The sequence below is a fragment of the Diabrotica virgifera genome, chromosome 3 (genome assembly GCF_917563875.1).
Source record: "Diabrotica virgifera virgifera chromosome 3, PGI_DIABVI_V3a".
Classification (NCBI taxonomy): domain Eukaryota; kingdom Metazoa; phylum Arthropoda; class Insecta; order Coleoptera; family Chrysomelidae; genus Diabrotica; species Diabrotica virgifera.
This window is the reverse complement of record NC_065445.1, coordinates 111,153,737-111,173,612: the sequence shown is the minus strand read 5'-3', so window position 1 is coordinate 111,173,612 and position 19,876 is coordinate 111,153,737. Positions and strand designations below refer to the sequence as shown.

The 19,876-nt window shown below is 36.4% G+C and overlaps 1 protein-coding gene across 3 annotated transcripts in view; it reads right to left on the bottom strand.

Annotated features, from left to right (window-relative positions):
* Positions 1–19,876, bottom strand: part of LOC114332125 (protein Gawky) — a 202,073-nt gene that overhangs the window by 75,967 nt on the left and 106,230 nt on the right. The window lies entirely within an intron of this gene.

Genomic DNA, 19,876 nt, shown 5'->3' with positions numbered 1-19,876 from the left:
TGGGATATATCAGATTTTTATTAACATCAAGTGCTCTAAACTTTGTTGCAAACACACGCTAAACACAGATGCTTGAAATGACATAGTGCAATTTACCTCTGAGGTCCAGAAATATAAATTCATAGCCTTGTAGTCAAAAGTTATGCAATATTTACTACTATTTTTGGTTGATGTGGGAATGAATTACATTTGCTATACAAGTCAGCTGTTATCGTTTAGTCAACTTTATGATTCCACCGTCTCATACTTATAGTACGGGATCCGAATAGGAGATCGAAATGTACCCATCTGCTTGACGGATGAAACATTTTTTTTTTAATTTCATCAGAATCAGCCTATCAGAATCGTGTCATAGCTATCCTTAAGGGGGGCCGTAGGGGTTGAAATCAACATTTTAAGCACATTTTTGTGAATTTTTTTTGAAAGTATGAGAGAATAATTTTATTTTTAAATTAAATAAGCATATTAAGTATAATTCAAAGAATATTTAAAAAAAAAATCAAGAAAAAATATTGAAAAATAAGCCAACAGTGGCAAATTTTTAAAGACACCTAAAAAAAAACAATGAATTTTGCGGTTGACATCAGAATTTATCATTGGATCATGGTAGATAAAAAATTCGAAAAGATTTTATTAGCTATGAGTTTCTCGAGGTAACGCTGTTAAGTTCCTTTTAGTTTTAATAATCTTTCGACTTAAGAAGGAAGCAAGTTATCGCACCATCTTTTTCTTGGTCTGCCAATACATCTTCGTCCACTTGGTGACTTATCTCATGCTATTCGTACTATCCTATTGTCTGCCATTCTACTAATGTGTTCGTTCCACTCCTGATTCCGTTTTGTCACCTATCCATTTATATCTTCGACATTGTATGATCCTCTTATGTTTTCGCTTCTCTCCCTATCCAACAGACTTTTCCCTGACAGTCGTCGAAGTATTTTCATCTCTGTTGTTTGTAGTAGTTGTCTAGTTTTAGATGTGTCAGGTCTTGTGTCTGCCGTGTATGTCAATATAGGTCTAATTGCTGCTTTATAGATTCTTGCTTTTGTGTCTTAGGTGTTTGTTCTTCCAGATTGTGTCATTAAGAGATCCCATCGCTTTACTTACTTTTAAGCTTTGTTGTCATACTTCCTCTTCAACATCTATATATATTCCCAGATATCTAAACTTTACTTCTTGCTTTATTATTTTCCCATCAATTTTGGGTATTTAGATGTTGTCATAATTTTTTTTGTGGAGATGTGGAGTTCGAATCGGGGGAGAAACTATTAACAACATCAGATATGCAGACGACACCGCGATCATGGCTGAAAATATCGAAGATCTTCAATTCCTTATAGATGGGGTGTAGCGATGGATCGCCTCCACGTGGTGCACCCTGGGTAACGCCAAATGATCCATCCTCCCAATCCTAAGGTGTAACACCATCGTGCCGACGGGATGCATGGTACAGGGAGTAAAGTGTATCTAAAGCGATGCCCTAGAGAGATGGCGAACTCTGGGGGATTATAGCCTTAGCACGGTAAGGGCGCACTGCCGTGCCTGACAGCAATTCGTCCCAACTCGTGGGAACAAATATGGAGAACGAGATTGAAAAAACAAACACAAAAACGGGAACGGACACAGAGGTGACTTCAGTCGTGGATTCTGTATCTGTCCCAAATACTGAGCCAGAAGTTGTTCCAAGCGGAACAGACTCTGCACAAAGTAGCAAAAAACGCCTTTCTGGAGCTCAAAAAAGAAAGATGACGAAAAAGGCAAAAATGGCTGCTGGAACATGGACCACAGCAAATCCCCAATAAAAACAAAACGGGAGTACTGGTAAAACCCGAGGGTAAAAAGAGACCGCGGGAGAATACCATTACCCCCCCGCAACAAAGGGTTGCTAAGAGACCAAGGAGCTCTCATGAGCAGACTAGGTCATACAGCAATGTCACAAAAGTATTCAGGATAGCGGTGGCACACAGGCACCATCCGGATACTCAACTAGATCAGGCTCACGCAGACCTGATCATCAACAAACTAAAGCTAGCAGTGGATGAGGCTCCTGTTGGAAGTCAAAATCAACTGCTACAGTTCCATAAAACATCGTTTAGCGCAGGTACTCTGTGGGTAAACTGTGCTAACGAACATACCAAAAAATGGACCACTGAGGTGGTAAGGACTATGGAGGGCCTGTGGGAAGGAGTCGACTTAAATGTGGTCGATCCCAGCCACATGCCAAAACGCCCTATGGTCCTCGCCCGCATCCCCGAGAAAGAGGCTGAAGAATCAACAGTCAGAACCCGTTTAGAGAGGCAAAATAAAGACCTTAAGACGGAAGACTGGTTGTTGAAAAATCGGAAGGTCGGAGAGGACATGCAAATCCTCGTATACACGATCGACGAGGTCTCCTATAAAACATTGAAGGCTGCAAATTTCAAGGCGTATTACAGACTTGAAAAGATATCCTTCAAAACCATCAGAGGCATTGATGGCTCCAATCAGAATCCTGCAAGCGAATCTCCAGCATAGTAAGTCAGCTTCGGCAGAACTTACTGTCGCCACGAGAAGGTTTGATGTAGCCTTGATACAAGAACCCTGGGTTTACAAGGGCAAAATAAGAGGTCTATCGGGTATTGGTGGAGAGCTTATATATAGCCGATCTGCCGATGTCCCGAGAACTTGCATAATAGTCAAACGAAACATCAAAACACTGCCGTTGATAAATCACTGTTCCAGGGATTTAACCACGGTAAAGATGAAGATCATAGATGGAGGAGGGGTGAAGCAGATAGTTTTCGGATCAGCATACCTCCCATATGATGATCCCGAACAACCACCATCAAGGGAATTGGAGCAGCTAGTGAGAGATTGCAGGAAAAATGGATTGCAATTGATCATTGGCTGTGATGCGGATGCGCACCATCTGACTTGGGGCAGTACAAACACCAATGCAAGAGGTGAGTCAGTACTACAGTTTATAATGCAACATAATTTAGACATATTAAACGTAGGAAACAAACCAACCTTCGTGACTTCACGACGGAAGGAGGTGATTGATATAACAGTTGCCACGACTAACGTGGCTAGAACTGTGAAAAACTGGCATGTGTCAGATGAGGTGTCCTTTTCAGACCATCGACACATTTGTTTTGAAATGACAGGCAATGAGCTTATCAAGGAAACTTATCGTAATCCTCGTAAAACAAACTGGGAAGCATATCAAGCAGACATAGAATATAGCTTAGGCAGGATTAACGGGAAGATAAGGCATACATTGGACCTAGACATGGCTGCCGAACAATTTCAAGAGATTGTCACGTCAGCGTTCGAAGACAACTGTCCGGAGATAGTCAGGAATTCCAACAGGAAAGTTCCCTGGTGGAATCATAATCTTGCAAATCAAAGGACAGAGGTTAGACGAAAATTTAATTTCGCCAAAAGGTCAGGCGAGTGGGGCGATTATCGCAAAGCTCTGACTGACTACAATAAGGAACTGAGAAGGGCAAAAAGAGAATCGTGGAGAAGGCATTGTGAAGAGATAGAAGGGACTTCAGAAATGGCAAGGCTCCATAAAGTTTTCTCAAAGGACCCTCAGATAAGTATTCCCTCGCTCCAAAAAGAGTCAGGTGAATACACTCAGAATGGTGAAGACACCCTGAAAGAGCTTTTCAGGGTGCACTTTCCTGAGTCTGAGACAAAACTGATACCACTAGACACATGGCAAACCGGACTGGATATCATGAATTATGGTTCTAGGGAAAACTGGCATGTGGCAAAAGAAGTTATAAACCAGGACAAAATCAAATGGGCAATAAACTCATTCGAGCCATATAAATCACCGGGTCCGGACGGGATTTATCCAATACTTCTACAGAAGGGAAACGACCTTCTTTTCAAAAAATTGTGTAAGATACTGCAGGCTAGTTTAGGGCTGGGGTACATACCAAAAGCATGGAGGCTGATAAGGGTGGCTTTTATACCCAAACCTGGCAAAATCGGACAGGAAAGGGCCAAGTCTCTGCGGCCATTAAGTCTGATGTCATTCGTACTGAAGACCTTAGAAAAACTGCTCGATAGGCATATCAGGGATGGTGTATTGGTTGAAAGTCCGATACATCGGGGACAATATGCATATCGAGTGGGAGTCTCCACAGAAACGGCACTGCACCATCTTGTACAGAGAGTGGAGTACGTTCTAGAAAACCAAGAGGTGATGTTGGGTGCATTTCTCGATATTGAGGGAGCATTTGACAACACCTCTTACGAAGCGATCACAAGGGCGATCCGTCTAAAAGGAATAGACGAAACAAGCTGTAGATGGATAGACTGCATGCTGAGAAACCGTGTGATATATGCTACGTTGCTAGGGGATACAGTGTCAGCTCAGGTAGCCAGAGGCTGCCCACAGGGGGGAGTCTTATCTCCTCTATTGTGGAATCTGGTCATGGATGGCCTGATAGCTAGACTCGACAACGATAGGCATCACGTCCTGGGCTATGCGGATGACCTAGTCATCTTAGCCCACGGAAAATTTAATGGTACAGTCAGAGATCGAATGCAACACGCTCTGACAGTAGTTACAGAATGGACTTCAAATGTAGGGCTTAACATCAGTCCTCTAAAGTCCAAAATCATGAAATTTACTAAAAGAAGGAATTCAGAGGAATTGGGTCCTCTAAGTCTAAATGGTATACATTTAAATCTGGTGAGTGAAGTAAAGTATCTCGGGATAATATTAGACTCAAGACTTACTTGGAATCAGCAGATAGAAAGAATAACGAAGAGAGCGGTATCTACGTTAATGGTAGCCAGACGTACTCATGGAAAAATGTGGGGTTTGAGACCAGACATGGTATATTGGACTTATAACATGGTAGTAAAACCCACAATTACATATGCATCAGTGGTATGGTGGCCAAAAGTGCAGCAAAAAAGTGCCATCATCAAATTAAGCAAGGTGCAAAGACTTGCTTGTCTCGGGATCACGGGGGCTATGAGGGGCACACCTACGGCAGCTATGGAGGCACTACTGGATCTCCCTCCTTTACATATAACAATAAGAGGTGAGGCGAGAATGGGCTATTATAGACTGCGAGAAAACCTGAGCAACGTACCAGTTAAATCAGGACATAGTAAAATAACGAATGAAATTAATGATGCCGAATGGATGATGATTTCTGACCATATGACATCAAGATATATGCCTGAAGTACCTTTTCAAGTGGACATTTGCCCACGAGACGAATGGGACAGAGGAAACTCTCGACCCAGACTGCAGGGTTGCACCTGGTATACGGACGGGTCTAAAACTGCAGACGGTTCGGGCGCAGGAATATTCTATAGTGGTGGAAATTTCAACATTTCTATTCCACTGGGAGAATGTACCTCCGTATTTCAGACAGAGATTTTTGCAATCTTGCAGTGTGCAAGAGAAAACAACCTGAGGGCATTCGAACTGCAGCGGGTTAACATATGCACAGATAGCCAAGCAGCCATTGGGGCTCTTATAAGCCCTAAGGTGAACTCTAGGCTGGTGTGGGAATGTCGACAAGAACTTGATAGACTGGCACAACATAACAGTGTTATACTGGTATGGGTTCCAGGTCATCGGGGCATATACGGCAATGAAAGAGCTGATGCACTTGCCAAGAGAGCATCAGCTACAAAATACCTGGGTCCAGAGCCGGCCGTGGGAGTGCCAAAAAGCACCGTCCGCGAACGAAAAAAAGCCTGGATCCGAAGCCAACACAACTCACACTGGGAGAGTGTACCCGGTCAAACACATGGCAAGATGTATATCGGACGGACATGTGCTAGTAGAGCTGAGTTACTGCTGAAAACAAGCAGGAATCAGCTCAGAGTCATAACAGGTTTCCTCACTGGACATGCGCCAGTTAAGGGTCACCTGCATACAATGGGGCTGTTTCATGGAGACTTGAGCTGCAGACTCTGTAACAGAGAACCTGAAACAGTCAACCATATTTTGCATGACTGTGAGGCATTGGATCGGAGGCGGCAAACACTTTTCGGAGACATCGAAATGACTCCAAAATTATATGGCACCCACCCACTAGACCTGTACAAGCTGGTACAGGGTTCCAGAATTCTGGAATGGGTTTCATAAACAATGGAAGATGTACAATAAGCCAAGTGGCTGCAGTACAACCGGTTCACAACAGACGGCTTCCAGGAAAAAAAAAAAAAAAAAAATTCCTTATAGATCGAGTCACTAGAGAATGCTCCAATAACGGACTTAACATAAATGCAACAAAAACAAAGTTACTTGTGGTTAGTAAACAAGACGTCGGCCCTATGCAACTAATTGTCAATGATGAATCAATAACAAAAGTTAACCATTTTAAATACCTAGGATGTTGGATAAACGAGACACTAAATCCGGATGAAGAAATTAAAACTCGTATAGAAATTGCAAGAGGAGCATTTATGAAACTTAGATCTATTCTGAGCAACTATCAGCTGAACTTACAACTAAGAATCAAGTTCCTAAAATGTTATGTGTATCTTGTATTACTATATGGATGTGAAACCTGGATCATGAAGGTTAACATGATGAACACATTAGAAGCCTTTGAGATGTGGTCGTATCGTAGAATGCTCAGAATATCTTGGGTTCAACGCATTTCAAACAGAGAAGTCTTAAACAGAGTAGGTCAAGGCGAAGGTGACTTAATGAAGATGATAAAAGAGAAAACTTGAATATCTGGGGCATATAATGAGAGGTAGCAGATACAGGATGCTGCAGTTAATACTCAATGGAAAGATCGACGGAAAAAGAGGAATTGGTCGAAAGAAATATTCATGGCTCCGAAACCTTCGTCAATGGACTGGCTTATCAGCAGATCAATTGTTACATGCCGCACAAGATCGAGAACGATATCGGCAAATTGTTATGGAAGCTACCTACGCCTAAAAATTTGGGCACGGTACTTAAAGAAGAAGAAGATAATTTTTTTTCTGCTGATATTATCATATTGTATTTCTTGGCTGTTGTATTGAAGATGTGCATTAATCTTTGGAGATCGTCTTAGTAAATAATGTATCACATATATTGTTTATCCTTGTTTAACTTATTGCGGTTTATACAAAATAATGGTTTATACAGCGTGTCTACTTAAGTTGGAAACATATGGGAAACTTTTTTATTATTAAGTTTACGAAAAAAAGTTATTCTTTATAAAAAGTTCTGCATGCCCTAAAACCTAAGATTCAATCATCAGATATCAAATTTTCTCAATATTATACGAGGTATGTCAAAAAATATGAATTTCGGTCAAGGATAAAGTTCCTTTATTTCTCTCAATATCGAAAATTCTTATGATAAAAAGTTGTTTGGAATTAAAAACTAAGATCAAATATGCAATTACATGCTTCTATTGAAAAAAAAATTTTTTTTCTTAAATTTATGGATACCCAACATTGTTTTTAATTTTTACAAATATGATAACTCGTTTATTATTCAATTTACGAAAAAAAGTTATTCTTCATAAAAAGCTTTGCATCGTCTAAAATCTAAGACACAACCATGATACATCAACTTTTATTAATTTTATACGAGTTGTGTCAAAAAATATGAAATTCGCTCAAGATTATAGTACCTTTATATTTCACAATATTTTAATTAGAAGGATGTAATTGCAAATTGAAACATAGTTTTTAAAACTTTTTTAATAACCGTTGTCAATATTGTGAAAAATAAAGGTACTTTACTCTTGAGTGAAATTGATATCTTTTGACATACCTCATATAAAATTAATAAAATGTGATATCTGATGGTTGCATCTTCGGTCTTAGGACATACAGAGCTTTTTATAAAGAATATCCTTTTTTCGCAAAAGTAATAATAAAAGAGTTATCATATGTGTAATAAATAAAAACGAAGTTAATATCAATAAATTTGAGAAAAAATTGGAAAATATTTTTTTCCAATTAGAAGCATGTAATTGCATATTTGATCTTAGTTTTTATTTCCAAACAACTTTTCATAATAAGAATTTTCGATATTGAGAGAAATAAAGGTACTTTACTCTTGAACGAAGTTCATATTTTTTGACATACCTCGTATAATATTGACAAAATTTGATATCTGATGATTGAATCTTAGGTTTTAGAGCATGCAGAACTTTTTATAAAGAATAACTTTTTTTCGTAAAATGAATAACAAAAAAGTTTCCCATATGTTTCCAACTTAAGTAGACACGCTGTATATAAAAAAGTGAACTAGTACAAAAATAATTCGTGAATAATTTCATGCTTTTGCAAAGATCCAGCGGAACAACTACGTGTAATGTTTGTTGTACAAAACTCTTACTCAGAATTGACAAGCTGATTACTAAGCTGATTACTTTATCCTTATCTAAGCAAAATACAAATCGCGTAGTGCCTAGCATGTAATTGTTTGTTTTATAAAAACATTCCATTTTATCAAAATATTTAATCTTATCAGAAATAAATTCAGAATGTGTAGGTTTAACAGAATTAATACATATTATCAGATCCTTGTTATTAGGAAATAAAATCAGTGATTGAATACAAATTATTCGGCTTTTTATACATTCTACATTTCATTAGATCTTTATGTCAAATGGATATCAAAATTGCCAGTTAACTAAAGAAGAAGAAGAAGAAGATGAAGAAGAAGAAGCAAATTGTACAATGTACTAACTCCAAATTGTAAGTGAATAAGGAATTTTTCCTTTACTCCGCAATGATGAGCTGGCCAAATACCCAAGTAGGCGGAGGCCAATAAACTGAAGAAGAAGATATCAAAATCTGCACATGATTTTAACTAGACAATGAGAATTATTGATGATATTGAAAGATATTGACCAGATGTACCAAATTGCAATTTTTTAATATACCTTTTTATTGCTCTTTAACAAGATTTGTCACATGTATCTCCAAGGTTTATGTTATACTGTAAATAAAATAGTTTTTCCGTTATAGCCCGAGGATTTGAATAATTAACTGAAAATGTTGAAGTTAAGAATCGACTAACTAGAGAAGTTAATGAGGATATAGGCATATTGATTTTGTTTGATGTTTTGGTCAAGAAACATGTGGCAGAAGTTGGTTCTGAAATTGCTAAATTTTGACCAAAGAGCTCAAGGCTATAAGCTTCGTCAGTGGCGCATCCAGCGGGCATATCAAAATTCTTCTTTCACAAACTATACAAAAAAATTTTGGTGCCCAAACCAACCAACCCCCCCCCCCTTAGCAAAATTCTAGGTGCGCCAATGAGCTTCAGAACTCGACGTAATTAGAGATGTTCTCATTGGACACTGTTCAATAAGATCTATATAGATATAAGATCAATAAGACAAAATGAGTAAAGCGGTAAGAGCAACATATAGATTCTACGAAAATGCAGAGACGACATATATTATCTGCAACTGCAAGGTAATTACACTAAAAAATACCATAAAGTCCTGAACAGGTCTTTTTAGAACCTGATAAGATAGCTCCAGGGACGATTAATAAGCTGTCTCAGAAGTCTGTATATTTTTGACTAAAACATATGATATTGGGTATAACTAAGAACGACCTCTCAGGCCACAGTTGAACGGTATACGGTCAAACGATCCTCTTGAAATCTAAAAAGAAAAAATTATAGAAGATCAAACAGTAGCTTCAAAACAATCATACCGGAGGAATTGTATTTGTTTAAACAATCGTTATTTTTGTGTGGCATGACACAGCAGGTGACAAAGTACAAATACTAAACTTAAACAAATAAAAAAAGCATTGTTTAGGAATTTTTGTATCTAATCGCATCTATAGTATGTTTGTAATAATTATTTTGATCTGCGCATGATCATTAAGAGTACTATTAATAAACTTTTTTTCTCCTTTTGCATGCAATGAAAAAACAGACAAAATAAAACAATGTTATATTAACATAGATTACGTTTTTTTTCACACTTATTTTGTGATAATTGTCGCTATCTCCAAGTTGTTTTGAATTTAATATTACATAAGGAATAATAATCAAAACTAGATATAAATATTTTTGTAACAGCAATGTTTGAAATATAACTTGAATGGAACTAAAACGCAAAACATTTGTTTCCTCCAAAATAAAATCATTTCTCCTGACCACGCACAAGTAACTTACATTTATTTATAATCGAAAAGATAAATATTTTAATAACAAAAACAATATTTTAATTGGTGGAAATTTTATGGAGGATATAAGTGTAATGTTGCAGTTTGAGTATGCTTCTTTTCATGGGCATTTTTCAGAGCGTCACAAATGATAGTAGTGACATGACATTTTAGTTAAATCTGACAGTTGTCACATTTTATTTGTAATTTGGCATAAACACAAATCAACTGTGTTAATTGCATTTATAAAATGGTATTTTCTTTTATTTGTAGTCTTATAAATTGTACAGATTATATTCGTAGATATATTATATAATTCGTAAATAATTCTTTTTTCGAATATAGCGCCATCTATTGACAACTAGAATAAATGTTATAAATGTTACCGACGAAATGTAATCACGACGTGCGTTTTTTTCTGTCACATGCAATTTAATGCATTAGAAAGAAATCGAAAAACTGTGACGCACTGAAAGATCCTCATGGTGGTACCACAGTTCTAGTTAAGCATCAGTGTTAACTAGTCTGTTGTGCCAGTCATTATTTTGTTGCAAACTGTTGCCAATTTTCCACGTTAATCTTCCTTTCCTTCTCTGGTATGCCATCCTTAAACCTCGGTCTGGGCCTACCCCTACTCTTATTTCTCCCAAGCAGTGATAATCTTTCACCACGTCGTCTTCTGACCCTGGCTCAGTCATCATGCATCCCTAAACAGAATCGAGATTCATCAAGACAAGATGCAAGACGTAGCACCCGTGCGGCCTTTCATACTCTGTAAACCAATGATTTGCAATAGACCTGCATCTTGCACTTTTCAAGTCGCGTGCACGTTTCGTGCGATCGCTGGCGGTTCAGCAGTACATGAGTTGTAATTAGGCACTGCACACTCGAGGGGAGCTGCGGCTTGCAAGCTACTAACATAAGTGACTTGTTATATTACAATTGGCTAGTTTATGTTACAACGGGACTGAGCGACAACGTGGCGGAGCGATAACGGAGTGGGGACGCGGCTTGCACAACAAGTCAGGTGGCTTGGCAGTCTGTGCTAGGCGATCAGTGACTACACATTGACCGAGCGATGAATTTGAACGTAGATACAGAGCTGTTTATTTCTGGCGTGTATTGACGCCGAGAAACCGGTCAAATATGTATTGACAGGAAACAAATAAGCCAAACACACGCAACTTGCGTCTTTGCAAGTAGCGTGCACCTACTTGCAAAGACGCAAGTGTGCATCGACCTTTAGATGACGCTGCTGACGCTCGATTTTCGTGTTCGGCTTTCTTGACGCCGTGCTTGATAACATCTTAACTTCTTCAAGTGCCATCTTCGTTCCGAAGGTTGGCGATCATCAGGGCTATACGTATTTTCGAAACTGCTGACCGAAACAATTCGTTGTTGCTACAGCTGACCAAATGAAATGTCTTTGAACAATATCACTTATACAACTCCAAGTGATATTGCAAATGCTTTTGCATTATATTTCTCATCAGTTTATTCTGAGAAAGTAATCAGTAAACGTGTTTTACCTCCCACCACCAATATAACGATTAATTCATGTAATATTACAATATCTCAAGTATATGAAAGGATGATGGCGTTAGATGTGAACAGAGGTGCTGGTCCTGACAAAATACCTCCTATAGTTTTGAAGAAATGCAGTTTTATTTTGGCCAGACCATTGTGGAAAATTTTTAATTCTTCATTGTATACTGGTTACTTTCCTGATTCATGGAAATTAAGTTTTTTAACGCCAATACATAAAGCTGGTAGTAGATCTGACATTACAAATTATAGACCGATTTCTATATTAAGTACCATTCCTAAGTTATTTGAAAGCTTAGTGTCCGACTGCCTCTCGGTATGTTTCAAATTGTTTCCAGTAGATGAGCAATATGGTTTTCAGAAACACAAATCATCGGAATTAAATCTTCTTTGCTATTTGAATGCGTTGTCAAGTGCTTTGGAGGGTGGGTATCAAATTGATTCTGTTTATACAGACTTCTCCAAGGCATTTGACAGGGTAAATCATAACATCCTATTGTCTAAATTAGAAGCTGCTGGAGTAGATGGGAAACTGCTTGAATGGCTGGAAAGCTACCTAATAGGAAGGCGCCAAGCAGTAAGGATCCAGGATTGTCTATCTCAGGATGTAGTTGTCAGTTCTGGGGTCCCTCAGGGTTCACATCTGGGTCCGCTATTATTTATTATATTTATAAATGATATTGCAGATATAAACTGTGATAAGCTTTTGTTTGCGGATGATTTAAAAATCTTTTCGAAAATATCTAGTCCTGACGATTGCGAAAATCTGCAATTTCAATTAAATAAAATAAAGAAAATGAAATGGAGCTAAATGTCAAAAAGTGTCATAAAATTAGTTTTTATCAAGGTAGAACGTGTATTCCGTTTGAATATAAACTTGATAACACACCACTAGATTGTGTTAATACAATAAGAGATCTTGGAATACTGTTTGACAAATCGCTAAAATTCGCAGATCATATTGATTCTATTATTTCAAAGGCTTTACAGATGCTTGGCTTCATGAAACGAAACTGCTATGATTTTAAAAGCCCCAATACCCTAAAATTGTTATACTGTTCTCTTGTTAGACCTTACTTGGAATACTGTTGTAGTATTTGGTCACCTTACTATAATGTTTACGCAGAAAAAATTGAAAAGGTCCAAAACAAATTCCTTAGGTTTTTGGGATTTAAAATTAGAGCTATTACTGGGAGTAACAGGTTTTACAGTTATGACGAAATTAGAGCATTTATAAATATCAATACACTGGAAGAACGTCGTTATCACCATGATTTGAAAATTCTATATAGTTTGTTAAATGGTACAGCAAATAGTCATTATTTATTGTCTAAGGTTGGTTTTAAAGTTCCTTTATACAGTACTCGAAATGCAGTCGAAACCACTTTTCATGTACCATTTCATCGATGTAATTATGGCCTCAATGAACCTATAACTAGAATGTTACGTCTAGCAAATCAAAATACCGAGAGGCTTAATTTTAGTTCCACACCCAACCAATTTATACGCAACTTACAACAAATTAATATTGCCTCTTAATTGTTTTGTTATGTCCAACTTTACCAGTCTGTTTTTAATTTGTTTTGTATGTAATTTATATTATTTATGTTAACTCTATTTTAACTATTATATTTTATGTGTTATATATATATGACTTATATTTAGTATACTAAATTGTTCCAAAATTTGTAAACAATTGTAACTTTATTGGGCTTGTCCCGTGGAAATAAAAAAACAAAACAAAACAAACAAAACAGCTATACCATTCCCGTAGATTCTTTAGCCAGGAGTTTCGTCTTCTTCCTATGGACCTTTTTCCTGCTATCTTCCCCTGCATAATTATTCGAAGCGGTTCATATCTTTCGCCTCTTGCAATGTGTCCCAAGTATTGCAGTTTTCGTTTTTTGATCGTAAATATGACTTCCTTTTCTTTATTCATTCTTCTCAAGACCTCGACGTTTGTGACTCTCTCCATCCATGATATTCTCAAGATTCTGCAATACATCCACAGTTCAAATGCCTCTAATTTTTTGGTATCAATCTTTTTCAGCGTCCATGATTTCATTCCGTAGAACAGCACAGAAAGTATGTAACATCTCATCAGGCGAAGTTTCATTTCAAGGCTCAAATCTCTTCCACAGAACACTCTCTTCATTTTAGTGAATGTGGATCTGGCTTTTTCTATTCTTATTTTGATTTCTGCTGAGCTATCATTGTCTTCATTTATAAAAGTGCCTAAATATTTGTATTTGCTAACTCGATCGATAATTTCATTGTGTAAATATAAATTTTGGACATTTCGTGTTGATTTCGATATTACCATAACTTTAGTTTTCTTTATGTTCAAAGATAGTCCATATTAGAGTTGCACAAGTTTGACTTGAATGTTTGAACTTGACTTGAGTTTGACTTAATTTCAAGTCAAACTCAAGTCAATCCTTCTGACAAATAATTCAAGTCAAGTCAAACTGGTCAATCGTACAGGTTTGAAAATTCAAACTGTTTGTCAAACTAGTTTGAAAGAGTTTGAAAAATAATTTATTTAGTAGATATACTTTTTTGTCGAGATTGACATGTTAGTTGCCAATTAAGATAAGAAAATTAATAATACAATGAGTGCCACTTAAAAGTATCTTGATACAGGAAGCGATTATAATCAAAATAGGGTAAATTTTTTGAAAATGATTCCTGTATGCTTAGATTGCTTGCTGGTAAGTTTCGTTTTATCGATATAACTTTTTTATATTTCAGTGTCACTAGATTAAAACAAAGAATTCGTTAGATAGTTTTTTATCATACCAAGTGTAGTTTAATCTACTTTGGAAGCTTTAAAGTATTACGTAACGCAAGTTGGGGGAGGGTAACGCAAGTTAGTAAATGGACTAATTAAACATCTAAGATCTAAAAACATCACGAGAAAAACCAAATGCAAAATATACAAAACCCTGATAAAACCGGTCCTTATTTATGGATCAGAGACATGGGCACTGTCTAAAAGCGATGAGAACTTATTAGGTACGTTTGAACGAAAAATCATCAGACACATTATAATGGGGTGAAAGAAAATGACGTATGGCGCAGAAAATATAATTTTGAACTATACGTAGCATACAACGAACACGACGTCATAACATCCATAAAGATCGGAGGTCTGCGCTGGATGGGCCATGTTAAACGGATGTTGGAGACCGAAACACCAAAACATATAATGAGGCAAACACCAGTAGGGAGAAGGTCAAAGGGAAGACCCAAACTTAGATACATGAAACAAGTGGAACAAGATCTGAAAACACTTGAGATTACCCACTGAAAGAACAAAGCAAGGAACAGAACAGCATGGCGGTAAATCCTAGGACAAGCCAGGACCCAAAAAGGGTTGTCGAGCTATTGATGATGATGAAGTTGGGGGAGGGGGTCATGTAAAACGTTACAGCGCGTTATACGGGGGGAGGGGTTCGAACAGCGCGTTACATAACATTGTTTTTTAACTGAAATAAAAAAACTACGGAATCACAATCTCCCAACTTTTCAACTTTCGTTAATATTTTACATAGAACCCCTGGATTGTATTATATTGCCCCCTCACACTCCGCTCATGTTACAATAAGACAATAGTATTCAAGTGAAAAAATCTTAAAATTTTTATTACCAGATCAAGCACAGATACAAACACATGGTTGCAATAAATAGCTGGACCTTTCTTCACAACAAAAGATGAAAAGGTACAGATGGGATAAAGAGGTTGTAAAATTGTGTTACGATACTTGAACGGCCCTTAACAAAAAATTATGAAGGAACAACAAAATATTATATTTTTGATAGAGTAGGTTTAATGAATTTTTTGCGACTTTGCAATGTCTTAAATAATTAGTTCACTAATTGTCATTTTATAACACTGTTCTTTATTTTTACATAATACAAGTATGCAGTTTTCAATTTTCATTGTTTTGAAATCACCTGCCGCAATATCAAATAAATCAGTATATTTATTTTTCTTAATTAATTCTACTTCAACTACAGTTTTTTTTCGCTTAATTTTTGCAGTGGAAGAAAAGGGATACCTTCAAAATCAGACTCAATTTGATCTGGTACTTGTTCTGAGCCGAAAAATATTCAGGTTCAGATATTATTTCACAAAGCACACACTTCAAAACGAACGTAATAAACAAGCCAAGCACATACTTCTTAATATGAACTACAAACTAATTTGCGAAGTAGCAGAGTACAGATTCAGACCCATCCAAATTAGTCAAAACAAAAGTCGGTACGCTCTCAATTAGAATTGGAAATAAACAAGTTGCGCAATATGATATTCAAACTTCAAACTGTTTGAAGAAGTTTGATTTCAAGTATTCAAGTCAAACCTCAAGATATCGAAATCAAGTCAAGTCAAACTTTTTTACAGAAAAAGTTTGGTTTTCAAGTCAAGTCAAGTTTGTTGAATAAAATCAAGTTTAAAAAAAAATCAAGAATAAAATCAAGTTTAAAAAAAAATCAAGAATAAAATCAGTTTGATTTGATGCATCTCTAGTCCATATTCTTCGCTGCAGTCTGCTATCTTATTCACCAATGTCTGTAGCTTTGTAACATCCTAAACAGTATCCAAACTTCTGTGAACCGTATTCACAATTACCCGAAAAGAAAGGCTGGTTTCTTTTAGACTAGTGTTATCCGCCCCGTATCAAACTCGACAAGTTGATGGAAATTTCATAAACATTGTAAACAACTTTCCAAAAAAAAAAACAAGAATCGCAAAATGTCGCTTAGTATTTATATAAATATTCAAACAGAAAGCAAAATACGGTATGCGGCAAAATAAACAGTACTGAAATTCGTAGGATTCAAATTTGTATGTGTCAGGCGCCGAAACATACTGACTGGTTTCCGAACGTAGTTATAATGTATGTGAATGTCGTGATAATGTTAGGTGCTTCAGAATGGTTCTCAGTATTGCAGACAAATTTTTTATAGTGGGGTACTATTTTCGGTCATACGGAAAAGGTCACGAAAATGGTTCAAGCTTAAAATCAACAATGGTTTCAGCAGGACGGGACAACCTGTCACACTGCCAAGGAGTCTCTTCGAATACTGTGCGATCATTTTTGAGGCTGCCACTCACCAGAACTAACGCCACCAGATGCGTACATACGGGGAATGCTGAAGAAGTCAGCGAGATCCACCGTCAGCCATTTTGGAATTGCGGACTAGAATTAAAGATTTTTTCGTGTCACGAGGCAGTGGCGGATCTAAAAATTTGACTTAGAAGGTGAAATTTGCCTATGCCTTTCTTCCAATGAAAAACCAACCAAAAGACAAAAAAAAAATAAACTCAAGTTACATAAAATACAAGTGTAGAATTGTATATATTTTACCTTAATTTTAAATTCTCCTGTATATATAATTTTTCTTAATTATTATTACGAAAACGAAATAAGAGGCTCACGCATAAGAACACATGTGCGGATTAGCTTGGGGATCGGAATCGGAGTTGCAAGATAAACATACGTAGCCGCCTTGACTAATTTTATTGGTTTTCGTTTATTGGAAAAAGTCGGTACATACTTTGATTCAATTTTAATAGGTTGGTTCTAATGGCAAAACGGAAAAGGGAGATGAGATTAGATGTATTTAAGAGAATTGGTTTTAGCTTAGGGGTTAGGAAAGGCAGTCGATTTTAACATCATAAACGCGAGGGATGTGTTATTTGGGATAATACTTAGAAAAAGACGAATTAAGACCTAAGACGGGTATTATATTGATTAGACGCAAATTATCTATAAATACATTTCTTTTTTGTAAGAATAAGAACACGTAAAATTTTAGTCGCAATTACACAAACACTTTTACATTTCGTCAATTTAATAGTATCAATAATTTAGTTATCTATTTTATTAATTAAAACTGTTTCACATCACACGGACTTTTATTACGATTGTCTTTAAGAATCCCTACATAAGTAATAACTTATAGTCATTAGGTTTCCTTAATTTTCCTAACCAGCGTGTTTATTGGGTTGGAATTGTCTTTCTGTGGTTTCGGTTTCATGTCAGCTAATATATTATTATGTTTGAACAATTTTTTTCCTTAATTTTGGACCTTGTTAGGGGGGTAAATTTCCTCATTTTCTCTCCCCGTAGATCCGCCACTGGCCAGAGGGCATCTTTAGCATATGTTTTATCGGGAACGTACGTCGTGAATAATGTTTGCAAGGCTATATTATGTATACTAGATATATAAATAATCATAAACTTTTAAATATTCATTTCAGTACTGTTTATTTTGCCGCATACTGTATTTTAATTAGGCTAGACGTATTCGAGACAAGGAAGAAAGAACCACGAATTCGTGTGAGAAAGCATAGGTTAAGATAACTAGGGCACGTTTAATGTTAAAATGATAATCACCCAATACAAAGAACTGTTGAATTGAAAGTTCCTAAGGCAGTAAAAAAGAAAGACCAAAGAAGAATTATTAGGAGACGATTAGGTAGGACATGTATGGTATGTAAGGGGCTTGATATTGATATGGTCCAAAGCATATACATGGAGAATGTTAATGTAAGCTCCCGAACTAATGTAATATTCAAGATATAAAGAAAAAGAAGAATTAAGTTTTAAGGTTATGTTCAATAGTTCAATATTGTAAGTTAGGTTACACAACACAAATGTTACACATGTTTAATTAATATTTTCAGTTTTCTCAGGCTAATTGTTTAATAAACTTTTTACTAATCGACAGGAGAGTTATTTTATTTATCAGGTTATGGCTGCCCAGACACGTTATTGTGAGATTTGAAAACTAGTCTGTTCTTCGCGCCGGTAAAAAGTTTAGTTGTTTTCGCGTTCAAGTCGTGAGTGGCCCCGTGTTTATTTTTCGCTACGTTTAAGTCGTACAATTACAAAATAAACATTTAGTGAAGTGCAAAAATGGCCTCAGCTGTGAAAATTGATTCTGGTAATATCACCAAGTTTGATGGCTCAAATTTTCAACTATGGAAATTCAGTGTAACCATTTTGTTTCAAGCAGAGAAGCTGCTTTCAATTGTGAATGGAACATTTAAAGAACCAGCAGTCCAAACTAGCAGTGAGTGGAAAGAATGGGATGACAAGAATTCAAAGGCACAGGTAATTTTATTATCTACTATATGTCAAGATCAAATACAACATTTGATAAATTGTGAAAATGCTTCTGAAATGTGGTCAAGACTGATCACAATACATGAACAAAAGACAGAAATATCTAGAGAGTTACTATGGCAAAAATTTTATGAATATAAAATGCATGATAATGCAAAAGTTGCAGAGCATATATCAACAATAGAGCTATTAGTTAGACAGTTAAAAGATGTTAAAGAAACTATTAGTAACAGTGCTGTTTGTTCCAAAGTAATTAATAGTTTACCTCCTAGATTTAATGCCTTTCGTACAGCCTGGAACTCTGTAGCTAGTAATTAGCAAACGTTTGAAAATTTAGCAGCAAGATTGCTTAAAGAAGAAACTAAAATGAATAATGATGACTCTGCTTTACAAGTAGAGGCTTTACAAAGTAAACTGGAAGTCACCAGTAAAAAGAAAACAAATATACAGGACTTAAAAAAGAATACCACCTGTAATTATTGTAAACACAAGGGACACTGGGTCAGAGAGTGTAGAAAGAGAATACATGATTCCAAAAATCAAGATAAAAATAAGTCATCAGAAAGTAATCTAGCATCAAGTTCAGCTTATATATGCGATATTTCTTCCATGTACTTGTCAACCTCCAGCGCAAATAGAAGTGAGTGGATATGTGACTCAGGAGCAAGCCTACACATGACTGGTGAAAAATTATTGTTTTCAAAATTGGAATCTCTATCAGAACCTATGTTTGTTAGAATAGCAAACGACAAGCTGATTCCTGCAGAAGGTAAGGGTCTTATTGAGATACAGGCATTTGTAGAAGGTGAGTGGTATGATCGTACTATAAATAATGTCCTATACATTCCTGAACTTAGTCACAGCTTATTTTCAGTGGGAGCTATGACAAATAAAAACTTTACTTATCATTCTCATAAAAACAGGTGTCAATTTCTAGAGCCAAATGGAAACATTTCATGTGTTGGAGTACGTAGAGATAATCTGTGGCTCATGCAATTTAGAGTTAAGCCTATTGCAGAATGTAATTTAGCTTGCAAAACATCAATAAAGTTATGGCATGATCGCCTAGGGCATATCAACTTCACCAC